The sequence below is a fragment of the Amblyomma mixtum genome, chromosome 6, assembly GCF_055824585.1.
Source record: "Amblyomma mixtum isolate Tamu chromosome 6, ASM5582458v1, whole genome shotgun sequence".
In the NCBI taxonomy this organism is placed as follows: domain Eukaryota; kingdom Metazoa; phylum Arthropoda; class Arachnida; order Ixodida; family Ixodidae; genus Amblyomma; species Amblyomma mixtum.
The window spans coordinates 126730799-126757069 of record NC_143017.1 but is presented as its reverse complement, the minus strand read 5'-3'; the positions used below and the strand labels follow the sequence as shown (position 1 = coordinate 126757069).

At 48.8% G+C, this 26271-nt stretch overlaps 1 protein-coding gene and 1 long non-coding RNA gene across 9 annotated transcripts in view; one reads left to right on the top strand and one right to left on the bottom strand.

Moving 5' to 3' along the window:
• The window catches only part of LOC149340314 (uncharacterized), a 628908-nt gene that overhangs the window by 378945 nt on the left and 223692 nt on the right, over positions 1 to 26271 (top strand). The window lies entirely within an intron of this gene.
• On the bottom strand, positions 1917 to 26165 carry LOC149340315 (uncharacterized). 2 transcript variants are annotated; one of them, XR_016283596.1, is made up of 3 exons: positions 25094 to 26154; positions 21364 to 21512; positions 1917 to 2127 (listed from the first exon to the last, which is right to left on the bottom strand). It is a non-coding gene; the product is annotated as an uncharacterized LOC149340315 (long non-coding RNA). The 2 variants fall into 2 exon arrangements; XR_016283595.1 differs by lacking the exon at positions 21364 to 21512 and having other exon boundaries at positions 25094 to 26165.

The window sequence follows — 26271 nt, the reverse complement described above, 5'->3', positions numbered from 1 at the left end:
CGTCCGATTCATTCTTGAGAAAATGGTTGGTTGGTTGGTTTATGGGGTTTAACGCCCCAAAGCGACTCAGGCTATGAGAGACGCCGTAGTGGAGGGCTCCGGAAATTTCGACCACCTGGGGTTCTTTAACGTGCACTGACATTGCACAGTACACGGGCCTCTAGAATTTCTCCTCCAAAGAAATTCAACCGCCGCGGCCGGGATCGAACCCGCGTCTTTCGGGTCAGCAGCCGAGCACCATAACCACTGAGCCACCGCGGCGGCTCATTCTTGAGAAAATGATAAACTTGGAATGTGGACTGGGGGTTTAAAAACATATCTTCGGATCACTTTTAAATCAAGGAAATGCGAAAGCACATGTTGTCTTTTTGGAAGGTTACATAGATGAGTTTCTTTTTACGTGTGTTTCTCCGGTAGAGTAGCAGAAAAAATAACACAATGTAATTGCCAATTTTATAAATGCCCGTCGTAGAGTTCAGTGATCTGTACGTTTACCGCCGGCCTTAGTGTACAGTTCATTCAATCTACCTCGATGCTTTAGCGCTTTGGGTGCAGGCAAACTGCCGCTTATGGGATTTATACTATGTACTGTCACCATTCTATTGAACTGAGCGGCGCGTCTTTTCTCGTTCACTTTTATTTCCGCATTTAAAATGCATCCTGCCCTTCGACAGCGGCATTAGCTGTTCCGAACACTTTCTGAGGAGCCATTGAGTATTCGATAACGCGCTGGCCACAGAACCACAGTGTCGATCGTCAAGTTTTTAATTTTTCTAGAATTACGCGGTTTTCTCTGCCAATATTTTGCTAGGTTATCGTTGAAGAACAGTGTATAACTGCTCTGATGCATGGAAGCCCCTAAACGTGCCGACAGTATGTGAGCGTTTATCAAAAACTGCTCTATAATTTGCCTGTTGCTGTGTTCGCCCGGCGGAGAAACATTTAAATCCCGCAGTGGCTCAGTGGTTACAGCGCTCGTGTGTGTGTTTCCTCGTCTTGTGTCCTTGTGTAGCATGCGCTGTTGAAAAAATTATTATGAATAACCAACTAGCCCGTGAGCTCACCCAGCGCTCGGCTGCTGACCCGAAAGACGCGGTTTCGATCCCGGCCGCGGTGCCTGAATTTCGATGGAGGCGAAATTCTAGAGGACCGTGTACTGTGCGATGTCAGTGCACGTTAAAGAACCCCAGGTGGTCGAAATTTCCGGAGCCCTTCACTACGGCGTCCCTCATAGCCTGAGTTGCTGTGGGAGGTGAAACCCCAATAAAACAAAAACAAAAAAAACCTAATAAGGGATCGCAGCTTTCCGAAAGTATGACTTTTCCCCGCAGAAAAGCAGCTACTGTCCGCACAGCTACCAGGTAGTTCCGGTCCGGTGCCAGGCTTTTCCGGCGATGCAGGTGTACGCGGACGTAATATCAGCAACGAATGAAACACGAACACGAAAACTGAGGTTCCAACTAAAAAAAAAAAAAAAAACCACCGTGTCATTTCCAAGAGATAACACCACCGTGTTCTTTCCTAGAGAGCAAACAGAAACGAGGTTGATTAACACCTCTCAAGAAAAGCCCTCGCTTTCCAAGTGAAATGGCACTCTGCTAGTATTAAGCTTCGCCTGGCTAATAATTCTTGTTTTGCTGCTCATGGCTCAGTTCTCTTGTTCGTGTTTGATTTCTCGCTCATAGTACGTCAAGCAGCAGGGAAAAGCTCGCCGATTGAACTTGTGTTTAGTTCCTCTCTAGGCGAATTCGGTATTGCTTTGAAGCGCAACGCGTGCTTCTGCCGTTACGGCGAGCCTCTGTATATCGTCGTATGACGACACTGAATAGTTCGCTGTTGGTCACTCACGGCATTAAGCAGGAAAGTGCACGCAAATGAGGCGCAGCACCTTGTTCTCCAAACGTGTAGCGTTAAACCCCGGCCGTGGTCGTTTAATGCGCTGCTGGTAGTCGAGAACGTTTCGCTTCGCAAAGGTTGAAGGGGTGGGGAGTGTAGACCCAGCCGTTGTGGTCGCAGAGAGCGCCGTCATCCTTCTTCGTCAGTGTCACGTGTAGGCTTTCTTGTGTGTGAAATTGAGCTTTGTGCTGGGGCCGTGGAAACAATCGTTTGGAAGGAAGACAACGAAATCTGAAAGAAAGAAAAAAAAAACATTATCTGGCTCTCTACCTCGCAGCTCTGTATGCGCGCAATAGATAAACATATATCTACATTATTGCATGTACAATTGTATTTGATGTATACGTTGGCATTTGGCTGCGCATCAGAGCAATATGCTTGAGACCAATGTATCTTGCCGCTGTTATGACATTTTCGAAATCTGTTTAACGCCTTTTGTTCTGTGAGTATACTTTGGCTTTGGAGCGATCGGGTATCGTGTTTTTGTTGTTTTTTTCGTCTTTTTTGTACGATCAATATTTTAAAGTGATACGTGGGGCCATATGCAGTGGTGCGCTATGGAAACATGCACTCATGGTAAATCTGTGTCCATGTGCGCCGTATTTTTTCATCGACTGAAATAACAGGGGTCATTCAATTGAAACGAGAGAAATTAGTGCGTATCCTATATTGAGGGTTCGTTCAAAAACGTGCAGCCTGGTGTTCCGCGTCTAAATGGCTAAACCACGGCCGCTCGATCGTTGGCCGTGTGCTGTGTTCGTTTTATACTCCTGGGATCTGTGTGTGTTATAGGGTTAATATAATAACTGTATAATGGAAGACCATTTTCGCAAGCATGCTAACCGCGGTGGCAGCCATTTGGGAGACGCCTGTTGGTAGCCATCCGTCGCTCTTTAGGCAAAATACAAGGTGTACTTATCAAGCAGCAGCGATACTTTCCAATCATGTGATTCTAATCGGAACCATGATGTCCGCTACGGACAGCATTTCTCCGGCTCCTTTAAGATCAGGCTCCCTGGGATTGCGAAACGTGTCGTCTTTGAACGGATTTCAATGCTTGTAGAAGCAGTGTGTTGTTTTTGTCTCTTTTTTTTTTTTCCTGCGCGTATCCTTAACAGTACCACGACGGCGTCGGAGACGGTTAGCACATGACTCTTTTCTGCGCCTTACCCTCCAGCTGTGCACAGGTTGGACGCCATCTTTTCTTTTTGAATTTGTCTCGGAACAAAACAAAAGGGAACGAATTTCCAACGAGATGCATAACCGTGACAACATGGCTGCATGCATATACCTCAGCCCTTTACTGCCACCGCTGATGCGCTTCCCAGTATAAGAGTACTTCTCATGGATTACTCCACCTGTACAAAATTATGCGATTAGTTTCTTAACAGCCCCTTCTCTCTCTATTTCGTCGCTAGTTATCCTGTTGGTCGATACAGAAGCAATGGGAAGAAGTGCGCACAGCGTAGCGCGTAGGCGCCGCGCTGTTCGCATTTATTTTTGTCGCGACAGTACGCTGCCTTGTTCGTGTGGTTGTCAGTTCTAAGGTAGAGAACGGGGCACATTTTACCGCCCTTTTATTTTTCCGTCTCGCATTTAATTTTTTTTTTCCGCGATTGAGCTGTGGAAAAGAACCCAAAACTATTTTTGTTCACGCACGAATAATCAAAGTTTTCTTTTTGTAACAAGCTAGTGTGCGCAAGAAAAGGGGAAATTTCATTCTGGATGGACATTCCTGAATTACACTGTCAGTGCGCACCTGTTTAATAATTTTATAGGGCTCGTTAATACACCGTATGTGCGCTTCATCGCACCTTGTTTTCAGCTTATGCTAATGTGCTGATTTGTGCGCATACAATTTTGTTGTGCGCTAATCAGCTCAGAACTTGCTTTTTCTCAGCAAGCGACGGGGCGTCGGTACCTTTCGCGCACTGGGTTGTGCGAGAGTGCCATTTTTTAAAGGCAAACGTTTATGGCTTGTTCGGATCATATCGTGGGAGAAAATAGAAGGCGTCTTGGTTGATTACGACAAAAATGTAATAAAATGCCTTTTGGCGTGAATACGTTGTTACTTTATTACTGTCCTCGTGCCGCTCGTTATTCGTGCCGCTGCATGTGTTAGTTGTTGGAAATCTCGCATTAACCCCTCGCACAGCTGGATTACACCGGTGTCGAGCTTTCTTTAATGCGAGCGCTTAGCAAGCGCATCGCGTGCGCTCTGCAACCGTCGCCATTAGCATCCTTTGTGACGCACTAGCTGCCGTGCACCTTGACATTTAGTACTGCATACCTCTTAGCCGCGCCTTTTCGTCTTCTCGTGGCGAGGTGCGCTGAACAGCAAAGGCAATGCTTTGATGCTCTTCAGTGAGTTTCAGAACGGGTTCCAAAGGGCACCTCCTCGCCCTTGCGTGATATCCATTCCGTTTGAAATCGGTCCGGTTCAGTGGACAGGAAGGGAAATCAGATGATGCGTTTCAAGACGTAGAATTAATGCGCATTACGCCGCAGAAGACGTTATCACGGAACCCGGACCATGAGGAGTGGGGAGGGGGAAGGTGGCCTCCTTCCCGCAACCCCAACATTTGTTGAGGGCCTGGGGGAAGGGGGGGGGGGGGGGGGGGGACTTGACACCGCTGCCGCCTTTTCCGCGGAACGGGAGCCTTGAAGCTATTGATTTAATGCATACGATTTGCATAATTATATTGCTGGATATAATGGTGAGGCAATGCGAGTTTCTCCCTGCAGACTTAAGAATTCTCTTCGGAATATGTGCAGGTACTCAGGTTTCCCGGCGTGCAAATTTGCTTCACTCTTATACGGCCGTCAGCCGTGTAAATTGGTGTTCCTTTTCTGATGGTGCAGAGCAAAATACGTAAATGATAAAGCTAGTACAGGATGCCTGACGTCTTGCAGGTTCGATGTTGCTTGATCACATCGCTCAAGGCGAAGGTGAGAAGGGTTGTTTTGTAGGCCAGTTGGTCATACATATTTCAAGAAATGCTTCGGCGCGGCAGACAAGGACAAAACGTAGAATAACACCACAGAGCGCCAACTAACAACTAATTTTATTGAAACCCGCGTCAACGAATATATGCTTTGCGCTCATCAACGACAAAAGAAAAAGATAACATGCAGTGAAGACAGCATTAGGCACAAAATCATCAGCACCCATGGCACGTGTGACGCACGCGAACATCGTCATGCCCCAAATCTAATCATTCTGATAGGAATTCTAATTCTCTCTTGAGAAGCGTCACTGATGGATTGCTCACGTATGTGTTTGTCCCCGAACGAAGGATGACTGCTGCTTCAAAAATTTCTTTTTGAAGCTTGTCTTTTCTGCGGCCTAAAATAACTGTACCGCTGAAGAGCGGGAAACAGCCGCATTCTTTGCAGTGCGAACTTTGGGATAGGTTAGCTCCTCCATTTAGCAGGACGAATGCTTGCAATCTGAGCAAGTTGTGTTTTTATAGGTATTTGCCTTGTTATCTGGTGATTCTTTTACATCCACAAGAACAAAGCTTTCGGCTTCCACGGGCGTTTGCTGTTTATGGGGCAGAATGCCTCAGTCGTGTTTTCAACACGAACAAGACCTTGTCGGAGGAGCAGTCACGGCCACATCCGCCTAGGTAAATTAACTGGGGGACGGCAGCTGCTTCACAAAGCTCTTAAACATATTCCTCACTATGCGTCTGCCTTCTAAAGCTTTGTGGAGCCTTTTTATTCTAGAATGGGATTCCAGAAGCCCAGATAATTATGGTGCAACAGGTACTGTGGCCGAGTGTCTTGGAACGTGAAATTTGTCTTAAAGAAATGGCGTAATTCCAATCAGTGATCCGGAGCACGTTTTCGCGCTCCGCGCGTGGAAAAGCGTGTTTCGTTGGGTGATCTGGATTGAGATCCAGGTAGCCTATTGGATGCCTCAACACCGCGACGGATTTTGTGCTCCTTCGCTGACTCTGGGCGATGCTTCGGATCGCCGAATGGAATGCGCCGTAGCAGACTGATCGAGATAAACGGCGGTGACTTCACCTAGCAGTGCGCTTTTGGCGTTCACTCAGCGCGCTCTAGTTTCTGCGGCAGTCGGGTGCACTTCGTGGTGTTGCGACTGCGCAGTGATATCTGGTCGAGAGAGCTGGCTGCACACACAACGTCGCTGACAAAGGGCGAGGAAAAAAAAAAGAAAGCGGCCTAGAACCTTTGCGCGGTGCCGCTAGTTTATCGACGCTTCTTTTTTTTTTTGTTTCCCCTTATTTTTCCTCCCTGTTTGGCTTCCTTTTTTTTTTTTTTTGCCTGTGTCTCTCTTCTCCTCTGGGGAATTACTTTGCCTCCCGCGTCCTGGGCGCGGACACTCAACGAGATGGGACGTCCTCGGCGGCGCTTGATCCTCGAGCCACCCCCTCTCCGCTGCGACGCCGGTCAAGCTGACGGCGCGATAAATTTCGCCGGCACGTCGTAAAAGCGTAATCCTCCTTCCCCCTTCGCATAGCGTCTGCCTGTCCAGGGCGCTCTCCCTTCGGCGATCTCACAATCCTCGCGCCGGCTGGCATCAGCGCGCACCGTCCGTCGTTCGCCGACCGTATTTCGCGGCCCCGACAGCGACAGTATGGAAACGCGAAATGAACGACTATTCTGGAAACGCCCATTCTTCTTTGCAGCGCCTCTGCCAGCTCGCCGGCACTTCTCGCATTGCGGATTTCCACCGCGCGTGGCCCGAGCTGCGTGTGCAGTGTGCGTTCGTCTGCTGTCGTACTGTTCGTCGTCGTCACTGCGATCCGCTCCTTTCATCCCACGCTTTCCGACGCGTCGTTGGCATGCCGTCCTACTGTGTACTTCGATGTATGTCGCCTGTTATGGATGAGCGCCGGGTCGGTCAGGTTCTGGCGTGGAGGCGGTGTACAGGCTCGGTTTGTATGCTTACGTTCTTGCCTCACGGTTTTGTCGACTCTTTTTCCGGCTCGACAGGGAAGCGTGCTGCTGTGGTCTGCTTCTTGCTGTATCCTTCTTTTTCTTAATCGATCTGTGTGGCGCTTGGCTGCGGTTGTAGGTGGCCGTCTGATCCTTGTCAAACGGCTTTTCTGGCAACAGACGCGTTTAGAATGGCATTTGCGGTTCATTTTCATTCGCTGCAAGTATATGCGCCTGAACAGTGCTTTTTTTTTAGTCTAGTTAACAGCCATTGGTCGGTTATTTTTCTTTCGTATTGAAAGGTCGCACTTGGGCAGTGAAAAGGGTTAATTATTTAAAAATTCTAGCCTTATGATTCGATATTACTTATCAGTTTTACATTTCCGCATTTGTCGCTGCTCAATATTATTGTTGTCATCCCCACCATCAATTCACCGGGCTTTTTCTCAAGTTTGCTTGCTAGTGCCGATTATCATCGCTGTCTTTTCTTGTCTGCTCCAAGGATTATGTCGTACAAAAGCGTCTTGACACTGCCTGGCTGATGCATAGTGCTGTAAAGAGGTCTCCAGTTCTGGAATCGGCAGGTTGGGGCTTAGGACGCGGGTTATAGGTACTTTGGGGTTCGCTTCAATTTTTTAGCCGATAATGCGTCTGATTACAGCCGCATTATCTGCATGAATTTACAGCCGCAAGGACTGCATGAATTTCGGCCCAGAGTTAGATAGAGCGAGGAGCTTCCGAAATTCGCTTGCACAGCGTGGCTGCAGCGAGCGGAAAAGACTGATAATCGGAGGTGTTTGGAAGGGGCGGCCTTTGTGCTGCAGCGGACTGTCTGTTAAAACCTTTCTTCTCTGACAATAAACCTCAGTTGTTAGTTCAGCGCCTGTGTACTGGTCGTGTCACGTCCTTGACCTTTGCGCTTTTTCCTTCACTTGGCTTCTTTATGAAGAACGGAAGTTTGTGTGGCTCCGTGACTTGCCGGTGTTGCCCGATATTATGTGCTTTCGGTGTACGTAGCGAAGGTCGAACTGTTTTGGCCCCGTTATCCTTGGTACGGACGTTGCCACAACTTCACCGTCTCCGTCCGCACAACGCCAGTTATTACTGTCAGCAGTATTTTGACGGGTCCATGGGCGTTGCAACAATTTCTCTTCGTTTACGATGTGCTACCGTGTATACTAGCAGGCGTCGGTACTGGTTTGGTTTGCCCGGAGTGCTTGACGCTTCACGCGACTCCGATGTGGTTGTCGCAACGACTACACTGTAAAGGACGCGAAGCACTTAGATGTTCGCATCTAATGATCTTGTATTTCTGCTTGATTTTTTTTCTTTTTCATGGCTCCAGATTTCTTTTTTTTTTTTTTCGTGTTTGCCCGCCGTGGTCACCTTTACTTTTGAAACTTTTCTTGTTCGCGTGGTTGTTAAATGGCCAACAAGAGACCACTTGCGGTAACGCGTCGTCGCCGTATTTAACATCGGCAGCAGCAGAGTGATGATGACGGTAGTCTCGCATTATACTTCCCCTGCACTTTCCTAAGTGAAGGTAATCCTGTATGGCTCATGCGATCAGCTGTAGAGTGCTGGAACCCAGTAGCCCACGTTCTCTTCGGCAGCCAGAAGCATAATAAAGAAAACGCTCTTGTAGATACTGTGAACACACGCCGCCTCTTTTTCGAAGAATGGATTGGTATGTCGTTCTTTACCAGGTGTTTTGAAATTATTACGCTTTTCTCCTTTCATTTTTTTTGTTTAACGATGCATCTTGTGTGTCACTTTTTTTAAATGGGAATAACTTGAACACCGCCATCTTTTTTTCTGGTGTCGGTGTCCGGTTAACTACGGAGACAGCCCATGCGCCGCGTTGTCGTGTTCACCCTAATGACTGCTCACGACTGTTCACAGACGCTTGTCCCACGTATTGCTCTCTCCTGAAAGATAGGTGCAGCCATCTTTTGAGAGCATGCGCCAGTGTTTATCGTCATTAAAGCTAGCCGCGTTGGTTTGAAGACGATAAATCAAAGGGCCGCCTTTTACAGCGTACCAGAGTGACGAAGGCGCGCGACCTTCTCGCTTCCTGGAATAGCGCTTCGTCTCAGGCTTTAAATACGCCGTGGCAGTGTCGCAGCGACTTCGCTGGGCAACTTATTTAGCTGTTCGAAGTATTCAGAAGCTGATCATTATTGATATCATATTGTATGTAATACATCAACCAGCAAGGGGGTTCCCCATTGTTGTTAACACTGACTGGTGGAAACAAGACGCTGGCATTTGAAGATGTAATTGAAGCGCTTTTTTTTTTCTCCCCAACTGAGTTAGCAGTATAGGTCACGTGACTGGCCGAAGGAGTGCCGAAGGAAAAGCGAAGAAAGGGGAAGTCTCCAAGGCGGCCTCATCTGCGGCGTCGGGAACGGAGCTGCTCGCTCCTCAAAAAGGCTCTCACAGCCCCGAGCGGCAGAGCCGGCTCGGTCAGCGGGAGGAGGGGACCCGAAGAAAGTTAAATATTGACCCTAGGGCCGGCTCGAACGACGCGCTAAAGGACCCAGGACACGTCTCTTGGAAATTTGGAAGCTGCTGCAGTCGTGTCCCGGCGACGCGGTGGCAGCGAGAACCCGAGTTTGTTTACGAGATAGAACTGGCTGAATAAAACATGGTGAAACGCCCCGGCTCCCGCTGGGGCACGAAACGAGCAGGACCACTGGGTCTCGGCGGATGCCGTGTCGTGTAGTTCGCCTCCTCCTCCCCCTCCTCCCTCGAGGAGGCGCGTCGTCGCCTGCATTTCTTGTACCGGACAGCCGCGTCGCCGTCCGCTTGTGTTTTTTCTCGGGTCACCTCTGGGCGCTTAGCTCCTGCGCGGCTCTGTACGCGGCTCTCACTGCTGCTTCTCAGTGACGAGCGGACACCACGTTTTACGTCTCCGAACGCGTGGCGCAGCGGCGCGCCAGGAAAAAAAAAAAGAACAAAGCTGATCAAAAAGAGAGGAAACGTGTACCTTGACTCTGTCTGCAGACAGTGTAACGGACACAGTGAAGTGTGCAACGGACGAATGACAGCGCTTCGGTCTTTTTCTTTTTTTTTTTTTTTGTCAACGGGGAAGGATACTTTCAAATGAATTTTAGGCTCTAGCGCTTCTCATCCGTTGTCCTCAAGTGAAGCTCACTTCATCGGCAATCCGCATACGGACCACACGGAGCAAACCGGCTTCGTAGAACGCTACACAAACGTTGAGCGCACCGATGCGACTGCAGCGATCTTGGACGCTGACCTGGTCGCGTCTCAGTTTCTGTCAGAGCTGTAGGCTCTAGTGGAGCATACTGATAGCTATGTTGACGCACTACATTACCTTAAAAAGCAAGAAGTATTATTGAAAACTAGGCTTCGCTATTTAGTACCTGTTACGGGGAGAAGCCAGCGCCATTAACCGACAAATTCTCACAGAAATTAGACATAAAGGTACTCAAAGTTTTGCTGTGCACTTTAAATCTGTTTTGGGGAATTATTTCGCTTTTGTGTTTTCTGTCGTAAGCGTGAAGGAGGGAATTGTGAGGGTTTCCCAGTGGCTGCTTTCCCTTGCCGGCGACCATGTGGGCCAGTTTAAATCGAGTGCAGTCGTGCGCATTATGAGTTGTAACCGTTTTTTTTTTCAAACCTGCGAATTTTCTGCTTGTCTCTCCATTAAATTTATGAATGAATTTTGGATGTGACATGCCAAGGGGCAACCTAGCTATAAAAGAGAACAAAAAACTGTGCGTTTCGGTCATAATTGCGGAGGAACCAATAAATGAATTCGCAGTCTTTGTTCCCTTTTGTTCCCTCTCATTTCGTTCACTACTGCACATTTCTTCGGTGTAGTGTTTCTTTTAGCGGTGAAATGCGGTTCTTCTTTGCAAGCTTTTTCAAAGCCCGCTGCAGCGCGAAGCTTTTTTTTTTCTTTCCAGGAATTAATTCTAGTGCTGTGCGCGCGAGGAGAGTTTCGCGACTAGCTCGTTAACTTTTGACAGGACAAAAGCCTCGCGACCTTTTCACTTCGCGGTAAAAGGTTTCTCTCGAGGCGTTCATTTTGTACGCAAATCTGTTAAAGCGTTGGCGCCTTCGCTTCGCCCGGGGAAATTTGCTACTCAAATTGCGGCTTCGCATAGAGCTTTAGTTGTTGTGCACTGTGCTCTCGTGATATTCCGAGCAGCAGTTGTCTTTCTATCGTATAACAACCTCATTGCGAGTCGAGCCTCGAGTCGAATTCCGGGGGTGGTCTGCGGCAGATCACAGTTTAGTACGCTGTTTGCGAATTCTCTTCGGGTGCCCTTCACATAGCGGCGTTACATACAGAAGCGAAACGGCGTAGTGTGTAAGTTTTTCGTTTGTACCTTGCAGGGAACAAGTGTCCTTACAGGCTACTCATCTGCGCGGACAGAGGGATGGCAGGCTCTATAATGTCACAGATAATCTTTTTATACAGCAAGATTCATTTTCTTTCTTTCTTTCTTTCTTTCTTTCTTTCTTTCTTTCTTTCTTTCTTTCTTTCTTTCTTTCTTTCTTTCTTTCTTTCTTTCTTTCTTTCTTTCTTTCTTTCTTTCTTTCTCTTTCTTTCTCTTTCTTTCCTTCTTTCTTCCTTTCTTTCTTTCTTTCTTTCTTTCCTTCTTTCTTTCTTGCTTGCTTGCTTTCTTTCTTTTTTAAAGGCCGAATGTTTAGTAGCCCGTTGTGGATTTTTGTGCTCGTATACAAGGGATGTAGACATTGCAAATGTTAACTCGGCTATTTATTAGCAACCTTCAGTTAACTCCCTCCGCTTACCAATCCTGGCGCAGACCATCTCTTTCTGGGATAAATTTATTTATTCATCTACAAGCAGTACTTATGACGGCAAATTTCTGGAAATGGTTTTGTCTTTCTTTTACCTTTGGTAATTTTCGCTTGAGTCCCTCACACAGATAGCGTGTTTGGGTACTGCTAATTACGTTCTCTTTCTGGCATTCTGAGCACCCGTTGTGACCTTTTCTCCCCTCAACCCCAGGCGGGGCTGTGTAGCAGGCTTGGCTTGAGGGCCCTTCTTCAGACCGACGCTTTTGTTCTTCGGTTCTTGAAATTGGTCTGTCCGTCTCGCGTTCAGCTGAATCTGCTGCCTCTTACGGCAAGATGAAACAAAAAAGAAAAAGAAGGCTACATTGACATTATACCTGTCAGCGTGATTATAGTTTCCGCGGGAAATGCGGCAGTTTCGGTGCTTTTCCCTGTGTTCGAAAGGTGATACTTTAATCTGACGACAGCATTCACAACCTCGTTTAAATAAGCATGTGTCGGTCACAAAATGCGCCCATTGGCTGGAGAGGAGTGACTTCACCAGAGCGAATAATTCCGATTGGCTAGAGATAAGTGATGTCACCAGATCAGAAGTGACGTCACTTCTCGTTAAGACATCAACCGCTTCTAATGCCATCGCACTGTCAACACGTGAGGTAATATTAGGCGTCGTTGTGAATTTTTTATGCATCGCAGTGCCTTGCTTTGCGAGGCAGCATTTCGCTGTAGCCATTGTCGAACTGCGAGGTCGCAGTTGGAGCTCAGCGATCCGAGGTTGCGCTTACTAGCCGTCACCCTAGTTTTGTGCAGTTACACTGTATTCTTGGTTTTAACTGAGAAAAACCTGGGCGCTATATAAACTGGCCTCAGCTAATTCTGCTGACTTGAGAGCAGCTTATCTTCGTTTAATGCGCCCTAACCCTCTGTTAGGAAAGCGTGTGCGGCTGATGGTTGCGGTTTTCTGCGTCCTCATTGAAACCGCACGGGTCTCATAAAACGTACAGCGTACCCAAAGTTAGCCCACCGTGGTACTAGTGTCTGGCGGCCAGTGGGCTTCGAATGGCGCAGTCGTTGCGATAGCGAGGTCGAGGCAGAGGGAAAAGAACACGGCAAGCAATTCTTGAACGTACACGGGGCGGCCATATCGTCGCGTCGCTCGGAGTTGTGTGCCGCGGCCAGGCTGCATCTGCGCGGCAGCGGCTAAAGCGGGCATGCGCTGCTTCGCTCAGTGTCCGTGGCGGCCGGGCTCCGATAACGGACCGCGCGGTGGCCGTTGCGAAGGCAGGGCTCGCTGCTTGGCCCCGCGTCTTGGAGTCGCACGGTGGAGCGCTGCGCGGTCCGGCGCGCCCAAATAGCGGGGACACAGCACGGCTTTGGGGACAAGGAAAAATAAGGGAGCAGGCCGGGCTGCTGCGGGGCCGATGTTTCCCCCTTGCTCTCTCTCTCTCTCTCTCCATAGCGCGAGGGAAGGGGGGGGGGGGGGGGCAATTTTGAGCCGAGCCATTTCCCTAGGCCCCTGGCGCGCTTTGCGTTGGCCCGCGATACCGGAGGTTATTAGGGGATCGAGGTCCAGGGGTGGGAGAGCCGGGCGCTGATGCGGTCCGAAGGGGTCGAGCCGCCGTCGCGCGCGTTGCGCAGCTGCAGCGGCGACACGCGGCGCAGACCGATATGCCGTCATTAGTTATACGTCCGCGTCCGGCCCGGCCTGTCAGGCACAGTCGTTCCGCAGGGGGAGGGGGGCGCAGCCACCGGTCGCTCCTTGGGCCGGCGAAACCACTTCTTGTTATTTCCCGGCGGCCGTCGTCATTCCGTTTTGCGATAAAGACGCGGCGTGCCCGCTTGCGCTTGTTTGCGGGGAGGAGACGCGGCTCCCCCCACCCACTCCTGCTCCCTGTGCGCAGCACCGTTCGCCGGGGCGGCAACTCCACCCTCGGCGCACACGGCGGTGGTCGGAGCCGTGTGTTTGTTTGGCGGACCCGGTGTCCGAGCGTGGCCTCCCCCTTTCTTTTTGCCGGCCGGCTGCTTCGCCTTTGGGGCGGGCATTTATCAGCCCCGAGATGCCTGCCGCCGAAACGGTAATGATGGAGATGCCCGCTCTCTCCGTGCGCCGCCCCGTGCACCGGCGGCGCTGGTGAGCTTAGCCCCTGTACCCTCCGTACTCCTTGCGCAGTTCTGGCTGCGATGTGCGCATTCGCGGCACAAAACACGGGCGGGTGCGTCTCTCGGCTCTATCTTTCGCTGTTGTTTGCAGAATTATTCCTGGGTGTGAGTGCAGAAAGAATTGCATGCACTGATTTCATGTTTGTGCTACTTTAACATTGGTGCTCTTGGGTTTCCCTTCACTTCATCACGAGTATGCGCAACATTCTATCAGCATGAATATTGTCCATGGAGAGGGGGGCATTGCTCATCTTAGTGGCTTGTATGCATCTCAAATGCGGACTGTGTCTCATGCATTGGCGTCTTTTGGTTTTCAATTCTGCGAGTGCGCTGGCAGCATTGGTTTCGACGTTGCTCCACGTGTTCTGCACCGAGCCGCTGCGCGCTCCTAGACTTTAGCGTAGCTGTTTTACGATCGCTAGCTACACTTCGAACAATGTCTTATGTTTAAGCGCACTCCTGCACGAAGCTACGCAATATAAAGGTGTCCATAAGTGCTGCGGCATAACTGGTACTAATTCTTGTTGAAATCCATGGTCAAACGGGAATCATGTGCTTACGACGCCAACCTTTTGAGTATTGAATACTTCACGCAAAGTTCTTCACGTCAGGTGTGTTCTGTCAATTGCCGTAAAGCAGTTGCCCTAATTAACGGGATATAGACTGCATTGTAAATGCACCTTCTTCGAGCTAGTGCGTTCAAGTCTGATGTTTCATTTGTACAGTTGGGTTACGACTATTCCGCGGAAACTGGAAAAGAGTCTTAAGTCTGTATCTTTCCTTTGTTTCACTCTACGTTCGAGTTTAATTAACTGTCCGTTTCCGCGGCCGTGGCTTTATCAGAACGTCATCACTGCTTATTGACTTGCCCTGAGCTTGGAATACACCCGATGGAGCACGACGCACGTTGCTGTGGTTTTAAGCTTTTTCGGACGCACGGGGCAGCAGGCTGCTATGATGCGGCGCCAGTGTCTATAGAGAATACCATTGCACGTTACTGCCTGTCGTGGCCTATGCATATCCGTTACGAAGTAAAGGCTAATCTATGCCGTGTTTTTGTGTTTCCTTCGGTATGACCGTTCTGTCCATTCTTGGTACTGCCGTCAGAACAGGCTTAGAACCCTACTCTAAATCATCTGAGGTCAAATATCTGAGGCGAGTGCGTACTGTATCCTCTACGTCACCTTTGATGCAGCGTTTACGGTCGTCACTAGACACTTCTGTTAAATAACCTTCCATTGAAGTGTACACGCAAGTACAGCATGGGGGTTGTATGCGTAAAATTACATTCCTTCTTAAAGCGGCCTGGATTCTTCGTTCGGTGACTAAGGACGGTACAAGATTGCGGGCAACAAGCTCACAGCTTGACGACCTGTCCCCTATTGCTAAATTTTCACCATCAAAAGCTAGGGAACGAGAACTGCAAGGGGCATAATAGACTCGGTCGCCGATTGCAGTTCTTGCGTGTCGCGAAGCAGTAGAACCGAGCAACAGAAAAAACACGCTTCACATCTGAGCAGCGGTTAAATTTCGAGGTTTCTTGCTAGCGCAAGAAACTAAAGCTTTTAGCTGTGCAGAATGTGTCGCATAGCCCGGTGACGTTGCATCCGTGTTTGTCTTGTTACAACTGTTGTACTGTAGCGATCGTTTATACTTAGTTTCACTGACATTTAATGAGCGTAATTTCTTTGGTGGACTTAGATGGGTGTTGGCTCACGCAAACGGCATATACATCGTGGTATGGCATGGGCACTGGCTGCACCGTATAGGCGTTATCCGTGTGTTGCGCGCAAGACTGTGGCTGTAACAAACGCTCGTCTTAAAATTCTGCGCAGTTGACGTTGGAATTCTGTTTTTGATATCTAGAAAAATCTGACAACCTTGACGCTATAAGGTATGCCAGCTTTTTTTTATTATTACTGTCGCGTGAAAAAGTTGTCATTTTGCTTTTGTGGCTAGGCGCTGAGAAGGAGAAGCTTCGCCCGTACTCTTGGAACTTCGCAAGTTTTTGTTTCTTTTTTTGTATTTAAGCTTGCGGCAGGGTATTTTTATTTTTTTAATCGATGCCTGCATAGAAATTCCTTTTCTTTACGCATTATGTTTTGCGCTGTCGTCGCTGCAAGGAGCTGCACGGAATGCCTCTCGCTACGTTAGTGAATTTTCAAAACACGTTTTGATCACTCCGCAAGGATTGTATTCGAGAGTATCAGCTCAAGCCAAACTCATAATTATGTATCATGCGTTCCCATTTCATTAAAGCATTTGTGAGCGCGAAACAGCTCAAGCGATTTCACAACGACTATCTGAAGCGCACCGTTGAGCGCGCTAGGTTTGATCGGAGGCCATGTTTTGTAAGGTCTCTTTATCATTTCCTTTCTGTCTCATTTTTTCCATTGGTTAGGACTGAGGCTCGCGACTATCAGCCATGACGCAAAAGAGATTGGCAGAAGGTGCGAAAGGAAGAAGAAATATAACGAAATGCAGACCCGGGTCAGTGCCCGTTTACAGTGTGCTTTCTCATATATGATGAGAATCGCGTGATGGCAGAAATTTGCATGACACATTTTGCGCAAATAGCTTCGTGCAGCCTCATATATGCACTGGAATTCTATCGCTTTTTTTTTTATTCTCGTTCGCTTGCGTTCGCTTCCTTTTAGCGATTAATGAGGAACAGGCACTCGGTAGCAGCTCTTCAAAAGACAAGATTTATTTGGATACCGCAAGAAAGCATTTTTTTTTTTCTGCGTATGCCTTTCCGGCTCGCCTGCTATAGCAGTCGTAGCAGATAGGTTCGTTAGGTCTCCTGCATGCGGAGCGCGTCTTCCCTGATTTATCGCTCACACTTTCTGCGCGGTTCCTTCCATGCTTATCGTAATTATCTTGCAGCCACTGACGTCGTGAAGTGCTGAAGACACTCTTCTAGGCGCACCAGCCACCAAATGTTTTCTGCGTGTTACGTAATTCGAGCAGAATTTGAATTTCATTCTAATTTTTACAAAGAACACAACCAACATTTCATTTCTATAAGCATTTGATTGGTATGTGCAAACTTGCAGCCGATTAATATTGATATATAGCGCGCTGAGCGCTATTGCGTTGGACAGCATCACGCACGATGATTGCGCCGTGCTCAGATTTTGTCTCTGTGTCGAGCAGAAGCTGGATTTAAAACTCTTCCTTTCATCCTCACCAAAGTCGGTGTGAAGAAGAGGCGAATCAGCCAACTAACGTTGTTAGTTAAATGATACCAGAAAGGAAAGAAAAAATAAAGAGTCCAACTTACATTCTAAAGCACGTCTTTAAAACATTACAGGCGCTATTTTCCCTTCGTCTGGCGCGTTCTTGAACATCTGCTTTCCAATTTCTGTACCCGACGCTCTTCTCTCGCGTCCTAGGGGCCTCGGCTTGGCATAACGTTATTTGCTTTAGAACTTCTGGAGTTTTTTTTTTTTTTTTAGCATCAAATGGTGGAATCGACAGCTCTATGGGACTTGAGAAACCGCGTTTTCTGATACGTGGCGAATGCTAAAAGGTTATGAGTTTGTTGCATAATTCAGGGCCTCATCAGAGTGCAGAATGTGTGTACTCTATAGAAGCATGCAGATGATGAGGCAACGTGCAAGTGAAACGCAATCTTGCGCCAAAAATAGTGCTTTTTTTTCATACACAAATAACCGGGGGAAAAAAAAGTTCAATTGCTGCACTTACGGGTGTAGTCGTGGTTGGCGCATGAAGAGATACTGCGCGCCAGCTGAGCCTCCGAAGCCGAGCTCACTGATGAATTCCGGCGCGCACATTTTTTTTTTCCCCGGGCTTAAATGTCACACTTTAAGACGTTTGAATGCGATGCGCAGTTGAATTCCGGCGCGCACTGCTTCGTCTAACGGCGGCATCACCACCTACCGTATTGCTGTCGTGTTACTGGGCGGAATAAAATGGCGCCGCGGGCGCACACCGAAAAGCGCAGGGATGGTTTCGCGCACATCGCGGGCGGACGGAGCGGCGCGGCTTTTTCGCGCACCTGGGTCCGGGCATTTTTCTTCTCCGTTTTCTTTCTCTCCTATCTGTGACCGGCCTCCATTGTCTCGCAGAGCGGAGTGTATACTCGACGCATCCTGCATTTCTTTCTTCTCCGTGTGACGACCGGAAAGGAGCTCGGTCGGGAGAGGGTGTACCCCGCACTGGCCTTTCCCGGGCGTCGGTTCTCGCGGTGCGTGTCGGCGCCGAAGGTTTTAATTGGCGGGCCCTTGAAGGTGTCCTCCACGCAAGAGCCGATCGTAGAGACTGGCAGCGCCTCCCTCCCTCCCTCCCTCCGCCCGGTCTCTGTGAAAACGAGAACCTAGTTTAATTATCGATGCGGTCGCTGGTGCGTCCTCCTCTCCTTCTGCGGGACTCTGTCTCTCTCATGGATGTCATGTGCATGACATGCGCGTGTCGCAGTCGCTTCAGCTGTTCATGACGAGGGTGTACTTTGGACATTAGAAGTGGAGCTGTGTCACCCGCGCCAAATGAAACGAGCTCGACCAATTTGCGACATTCCAAGGGAGGCGACATCAACGGCCAAGTTCCTGTAGCACGGCTCGCAAATTTCCCCTTTCGTACTATTATGTTCGTTTCTTCTACGGCACACTTATCGTGTAATGCGCTGCAGAAGGTCTGAGCCGTCTCTCAAGAGCCCATTCGTCGGCACCATTTTGATCAAAATAAGGAATTCGCTGGAGCACCTTGCCTTCCCATGACTTCCTATATTGCCACGCTTGTTGATATGCGTGGTGAACAGCTGACTAAATATTGGTGTATATGTAGATCCAATGGAAGTCTTCACGATGGCACATGCGTTATCATTCCAAGGATAATAGCTCTAAGGGTTGGCACATTAGCGTCCGGAGGCGATATTACGGGATTTAAATAGCCGTGCGTATGCTTCGTGTCTCTCGTGACAGCAGTCGGAAACTCACGTGCGCGCTCGTTTGGTTGCTCATTGCGAGAACGTGCTCGTTTTCTCAAGATTCCGATAAACGTGATGGTCTTCAATGCACGTAGAACAACGCACCAGAGCTTCTTTCTTCCAGTATCCAGCCGGCACGTTGTTCAGTTTTCTTTTTTTTCATTACAATCGCAACATAGCACGGTCAACGTACCCCATTCCGCTTTTCAAAGCACTTAAGCAAGTGCAGCGTAATGGCCGTGGCAAAACGCCTTCCAGGACACGTAGCTGCAGGGGAGAAGATATAGGGCACGACGCTGCAACCTTGAAACGGGCAAGATATGTTTTTTCTAAGCGTCTTCAGAGGCCGCTACTTTGTCGGCGTCTAATTGCCGATGTTTTCTTGGGTGAAGGGGTTAAGAGAGTGACGACGTCTGACGCCCGTTTTTTCCCCACCGTGCGTTTCAGTTTGCAAGTCAAGCCTCGTCACAAAGCGCGCTCCCTCCCTCTCTGAAGAAGGAATGAACGAGCGAGGGAATGAATAAAATGCCTCCCGGAGGGGTGAGAGGGTCGGTCGTCCACGCGCGTCAGGCGGCATGGCGACACCTGCCTGACGCGGCGAGATGGATGGCGCGGCGGCCGGTGGCGTTCGGCCCCGTCATTGGACTCGCCGCAGACCCCGGGCCCGTGACGGGACCGCCTCTGTTATGCAAAGCCACGCCCCGCAGCCCAGCACCGCCGCGCTCTATTTTCATCCAGCTACGCTCGCACGCCACCGCTGGGGGGGAAGGAGGGAATAAAAAAATATTGCGTACCCGTTTTCCGACGCCGTTCGTCGCCGTTGTGAGGCTTCGGCTGCATGTTGCGCATGCGACATTCTGAATACCATTACGCTGCCATACTTAGCCTATAGGCAGATCAGATGCTTTGAAACGACGGCAGCAACAGCAACAAAAACTAGGAAAGAAGAAAACAGCTTGTCAGCGCTTGCTTCGTGCGCATGCATCGGATGGCTTACCACGGCTGCAGTGCGGAGCAAAAACACCATTCGGTATATGGGGTAAATCGCTACACGCACGTTTTTTATGCTCCGCTTGTGAAAACAAAAATAAATTATCAGCAGAGCAGCCGCAGTACCTGTGTCACTTCGGTGTAGAGCTCAGCCACTCCGTGAGGGAAGGAGTGAAAGAAGGAAGAGAGAAAGAGGCGCCGTACTGGGAGGTAGAACACTACACGTACTCGGGCCGAACCGAATGCCCGGGCTCGGCCTTGGGCCGGACTGGAATATGCGCTGTTTCACCATGCCAGGACCGAGGCGGTTCTTCAAGCCGACGGGCACGGGCCGGGCTAGGACACCTACATACGAGGGGGTACCCAAAAGAAACCGGACTAAATTTTTTGGTCGGCAAAGCTCCTGTGGTATCGCGTTTTGCCACTAGGAGCGCATAGAATGAACATTCCAGAGTCAGTAAGCCGAGTGCCGTCGTTGAAGGAGGTCAGACTAGTTTAGGCAGAGTTTTAGAGTGACGACTGTTTTCTGTGAATGTCGTTTTTGCAATGGCTGATTTTCGTGAACAGCGTGCGCCGGTGAAATTCTGATTTTTGCTCGGAAAAAGTTGAATGGAAACTCTTGAAATATTAAGAAAGACGTACAAGGACGATGCTATGGGAACAACTCAAGTGTTCCTGAATCGAATCCTGAATCAAGCAACAGTCATGCCAATGGAAAACTTCAAATTCACCTCGCCTCAAGAAAGCTCGTCAGGTGAAACCAAACCTCAAAACAATGCTGATTTGTTTTTTCGACGTGAGAGAAGTCGTCCATTGAGAATTTGTTCCGCAGGGTCAGACAGTTAGCCAGGCTTTCTACTTGGATGTTTTGAAAAGATTGGGGAACAGTGTGCGGTGGAAGCGGCCAGATTTGTGACTGGTGACTGGTTTTTCCATCATGGCAATGCCCCTGCTCACATAGCCCTGTCTTTACGACAATTTTGGACCAAAAATGGCATGACCCCTATTCCTCAACCCTCGTACTCTCCCGACCTTGCCCCGTGCTACTTTCTTTGTTTCCTAGAATGAAAAAATAGGTGAATGGAAAGCGTTTCGCTGATGTTGCTGAGGTGAAGAAAAAAACGACGGAGGCACTGTCAAGCATCACAAAAGATGAATTTAAACAATGTTTTGAAAAATGGAACGAAAGATTCGACAAGCGTATCATTGCAAGTGTGGAATACTTTGAAGGAGATTGAAGGTCTGTGCTTAAAATGTGAACAAATAAGTTCAAACAAAAATCAATCCGGTTTCTTTTGGGTACCCCCTCGTAGTCGGGACTTTATCGGCGTTTAGGTTCGTTATTGTCGGATGAAGTATATATTTTGGGCGTTCTAGAGGGACGCCTAACGGCATCGATGAGCAAATGTTGATTTCATGAGCTAAAATACAAGTAACAATGTTTATTTATTTGTTACTTTTTTTGAAGAGGGGTGGAGGAGTTGCATTTTTCTCATGTAAGGAAAATTACAAGGTATGGTCTGCTCATTGTTGGCTTGCAGCCGAGGATACTGGTGAAATTCAAGAATCCCGGCTCTAAGATCTCTGAAGAGATGCCTTTGCTAATATGGAGTCAGAGAAATCTTAAATCCGTCATTTGTTAGCCAAGTTTGTGCAGCTTCACTCACAGTCTGGTGTCCAAGTAAACCCGGGTCCCCACACTCGGTCATGTAGAACGATAACAGGAAGGAGTTGAATGTTGCTTTTCAGTGGGTGAAAGTCCATTCTCGGCGGTTCGAAAATGCAGAATCAAGCAGCCCGTCAGATGGTTTCAAGGCTGTCAGAAAGTGGCATTACGCGGGATATTATTACGCACTGAGAGATATTTTTGTCCTCCTCCCTTTTCTTACCATGAAAACATACTCAAAATCATTTCATCGAATGCAGCTGAATGCATATTACGCGTTTTTTTTTTTTTTTCGGCGGCTGTTTCATCGAACTGCTTGAAATTGTGTCCTCAGGAATGGCGTCTTTGCCAGCCTCCTTTGCGTTTTATAATTTTTGCTCGCTCTTTTCCGCTTAGCTTTCTCGCTATTTTTACGCACGAAACGGTGTCTTTTCTCTGTGGACAACTCAACCGCATCCTGAGGGAAGGGACAAAGGAGGCAGAGAGAGAAGGAAGAAAGTAAGTGCGGACTTCTTTGTGGGCTTCAAATAAATTTCAAACACCTTAACGTCCACTGACGTCGTGCAGTACAGGGCACCCTGCATTTCGCCTCCATCGAAACGCAGCCTCTGCGGCGGGGATCGAACCCGCGTTCTCAGGCTTTGCAGCCGAGTGCTCTAACCACTGAGCCACTGCGGCGGGTCCCGATTGAGTGGAGGTTGTTATAGGAAGAAAGGAAAGGTACACCTCTTGATAAGATAGCAACCTAATGCGGCCCGCTTCTCCCGCGTGAACAGTGAATAAAGTTGGAGTCCTGCCCGTAACTAACGTTTGAAGCTGGTATTTGTGTAAGGAAGTATAGTCGTTTGACACGAGTACGCAGCTCACAGGGTTTGTTTCAGGGCCTTGCAGTGTGATTCGTTTTGCGTCGTCAGAATCCTAAATTTCTCGAAGATGAGGGGAACTTTTGTCCTTATCTTTCCAATGCTTTGTACTTTTAGGAATGCTTAAGACACTTGAGACTAGTTACGTGTGGGAATGCGAAAGCGTCACCGTCCCCGGGTGCTACCCGCGGTACTTATGTAGAGCGGGTTATCCTCTTCTGTCGGACTCATTTGCTACTATCGTCCCTGATTGCATTGACACCCACCCTCACACACAAGCGTGCGTATGACACCACCCGGAATGCTGTACGACGAACGGTTGCCTCACAATTTTGATACGAAAATTTGTTTTTGAGGAAAAGGAATGGCGCAGTAACTGTCGCGCACCTCGGTGGTCACCTCAACCGCGCCTTAAGGGAAGAGGTAAAGAGTACGGGAAGGCATGCAATTGAAGGTGCATATGTCGTGGTTTCGAATCCCTTTAGCGAGCTAGGCTCCAACTTGACTAGCACGTGTAAGCCATATGCAACAAGAAATCTTATGACACCACCCGAAACGCTGTAGGCAGTTGCGTCAGAATTTTGGTACGAATGTTGCCGGGAAAACTGCTGCCAAAATGAGGTCGGCCAGTGGCGAGTATGTATAGACGAATGACATGTATCGGATTGTCTGAAGTGGCGGTGCTCGGCTTACTGTGTGCGTCATACGGCGGCTTGATGTCGTCACCCACTTTTTCTTGCCATCGCTATGATTTTCTGTACCATCGGCGAGTGCACGCACGCACACACGCACGCACGCGCACGCACGCACGCGCACGCGCACACACAAACACACACACACACACACACACACACGCACGCACGCACGCGCGCACGCGCGCGCGCACGCACGCACACACACACCGTAGGCTTTTCTCGTAATGGGACTAGAAATGATTTCGCATTGAAACAGCACCCTTCTTCATGATCGCGCCATGCTGTGTTCGATGTTATATAGCGAGTTTCAGATTCCGTGCTCATGCGACTGGTCTATTGTCTGGAATATTGTCTTAGATTATATAACTTGTGCAGCCTTTGTCAGAAATATGCAGCCAGCCTTGCAGCTTGGTTGCGTTTCGCACTGTCAGCTCTACAAATCTCTCGAAGGTTGGTGTAAATAATTTGATCCCATTTTTTGTGTACAGGGGCCTTCATTTACTGCTTTTATTTTTTTCCGGAATCCGGGAGATGTTGCTCGGGGAGAGCAACCTGGGTCGCACAAGGTCCACCGCTGGGAGCACCTGCCATCGCAGGGCAGTGGCGCATCGCTTAACCGCTGCACCACTGCGCCATGAGTGGTATGAGGACTCCTAGGGATCTATGAATGTAGAGAATGGCCACCATAACAACAGCACAGCAACAGCATAAGTGCTTTCGAACAGGGCGTCGTTGCTATATGGTCAGTGGTTTATACAACGAAGCCTATCAGATGTCTCAGTGGTCAGCATACCTTGGTTTGTACCTCCCGCTTTTTAAGGGCACTTTTTGAACTTACTATCCTCGAATTAAGCCGTGCCATGAGCAAGAATCGCTAAAAGAGGTTTCAAACAATTGTTAATTAACCGAAGACACAACTCCGGAATAAACACAAGATACCCGCTAATTTTCGTGTGGTATTTTCAGCTTCGTGGACTAGAAAACGTACCTTTCTAGAAGGCGATTTTTCGTTAGTGTTCAACCCGTTTCTTAGAAGTCTATACCTTAATCGCTGTACCATAATTGGGTAAAACTGGATATTACCCGAAAACGAAAGGCCATTCAAAATTATAGTGTCTCAATAAACTGGACTTGGTCTTGTATCGTCTCTATCCGGATCCTTATTTTGGCTGCAGTGTATACGTCCATCCTATATTTATGCAGGTATATTCTCTTGCTCTTTCATTACACCATCCTCGTGTCATTCAGGAGGAGTACAACCGAACAGCGGACTTTCTCTAGGGCCGGCACTGAGCGAGAGATCAAATCTCCCCCTCAGTGAAGAAACCAATCAGGAGAAATCCGGAGAAGAAATCAAATCTGCACATTTTTAGGTTAAATTTGAACGCGAAACACTCTTTTTGAAACGTGGAGACGTAGACAACAACACGCACGCCCCAGCGTGCTCGGCTGCCGTCGGCAGGCCGCCTGTGCTTGCCGCGTCTCGCCACTCATCGTCAAATATATTTGCGTGCAACATACACTGTCTTCTGTGAGGGGCATCCTCTCTGTACGTTCATTAATGAGCAGAAACCTGCCGGGCTTCCTACGTGTAGGGAAGTTTGTTGGGAGATTCCATTGAGGAATGTTTAAGACTTGTTTTGCTACGTCGTGCGGGCTTCCTACGTGTTGGGATGTTGTTGGGAGATTCCATTGAGGAATATTTAATACTTGTTTTGCTACGTATGCCTCTTCCAGACTGCCAGTTGAAAATTTCGCCACCACCTATACCATGCTAGCTGTGAGCCGCGGCCTGTCATAAGGAAAAAATTGACATGTGATATCACGCCATCCGAGCTTTGTTGGGGGCGATTATCTTTATAGCTTTTTTGGTAAGTGCCTGGAAATCTCTGAAACAGTACCAGGCCGCCGCCGCTAATTTTTTTTCCACTTTGGAGGTTGAGTGCCACAGTGCAGGTCGTTGCGGCGAAACATAAACGCTTCCCTTGCCTGTAGGACTGCGTGAAATAATCTTACACAGCAGCGTACAGACGATCGTGCTTGCTTGTGCAGCTTTTCACGGTTGTGTGTGGCAGACTTTTTTCTAGTCAATTCTGCGCTTTGTAAGTAACATAAAGGTAATGAACTATTTACACCGCATATTACAGCGAAAATAACAAAATTAAGTACTCACAGCTAGAGGAAACTTGCGCCGTACATGGGTTGCCGTAGCTTATGGCGTCTCGTCGCTGAACGTGGCGTTGTGGTAAGATCCATCTTGGTAAGAATGGTACACTTGGCGTTCTTTCTTCCTGCGGCAAAACCATTGCTGTTATCTTGTGTAATACAGGCACCCGAAGAGGTATGAGTTGCAGTTCTGTAGCGTAGTTGTTCTCACTTCAAAATGTGTCCTTTAGCCCATGCTCTTGAAGTGTTGGGCTGGGGTACCGGGGTTGAGGAGTTGCTGCTGAAGATGAGGCTGAGCTCTGGTTCCGCACAGATGGCCGCCTCTTTCGCGCGAGAGTCCGAGTGTACGTTACTTATAGAACTTCGGTCGACAGGCTTTGTTCTTGAAGGGATGGTTCTGTGTCGCAGTGTCGCAGAGAATTTGAATGGGGCAGAGGAAGGTTGTTCCTTGCAGTCTTTGCGCCGCAGCCATGCTCTGGTGAAAATGCTGATGGCATGCCGGCTTTTCGCCGAACGGTTAGAATATTGGAAGCATGCGCAAACATGTCTTCAGAATGCTGACTGGAATTCTGTAATCCTGCTGCACATGGATGCGAGGCTGCCAATTAAAGCTGACCAAGTGCTGTCTTCAGCTCTTCAGGGAGAGGCAGGCGTTTTTTTGGAGCTTCCGTCATCGAGGAAACGTCCTTATCGTAACTGTCAGAGGCGACCTGCTATCTTGTTGGCGCTGGTTGGGCTGTACGCTTGCTTCCCGATTGGACAGTGAGCTCTTTTGTTGAAGTGCAAACGGCACGGCGCTTTCGTGTCCGCTCTGTACGTGCGCTGGTTCGCAACACTGTGACCTTCACCGTGCAACGCTCGCGGCGGCGTGATCCCGACAGCCGTCGATTCTCCGAGGTTTAGGCACCTCTGGCAGTCCAGGTGTAAAACATCAGTTGTGTTTCTTTTCCGACAAGGAGCCGAACCGCCTGCATCCCTTTTCACCCGATGCTGCTTGTTCTAAGACAGCCATTGATCGATCATTACGGCTGTTCAAGGGAGCACCGGTCTCTTCCCTCTCCTTCACCTCGAGTCGTGTTCTCCGCTCAGGCCCCTCATTTCCACTTCTACTTTTTCGTTGCTGCCCCAAGTGAAAAACACGCTAACGTTGATACTATGTTCTTTTTCCAAACCTTGGCTGCCCGT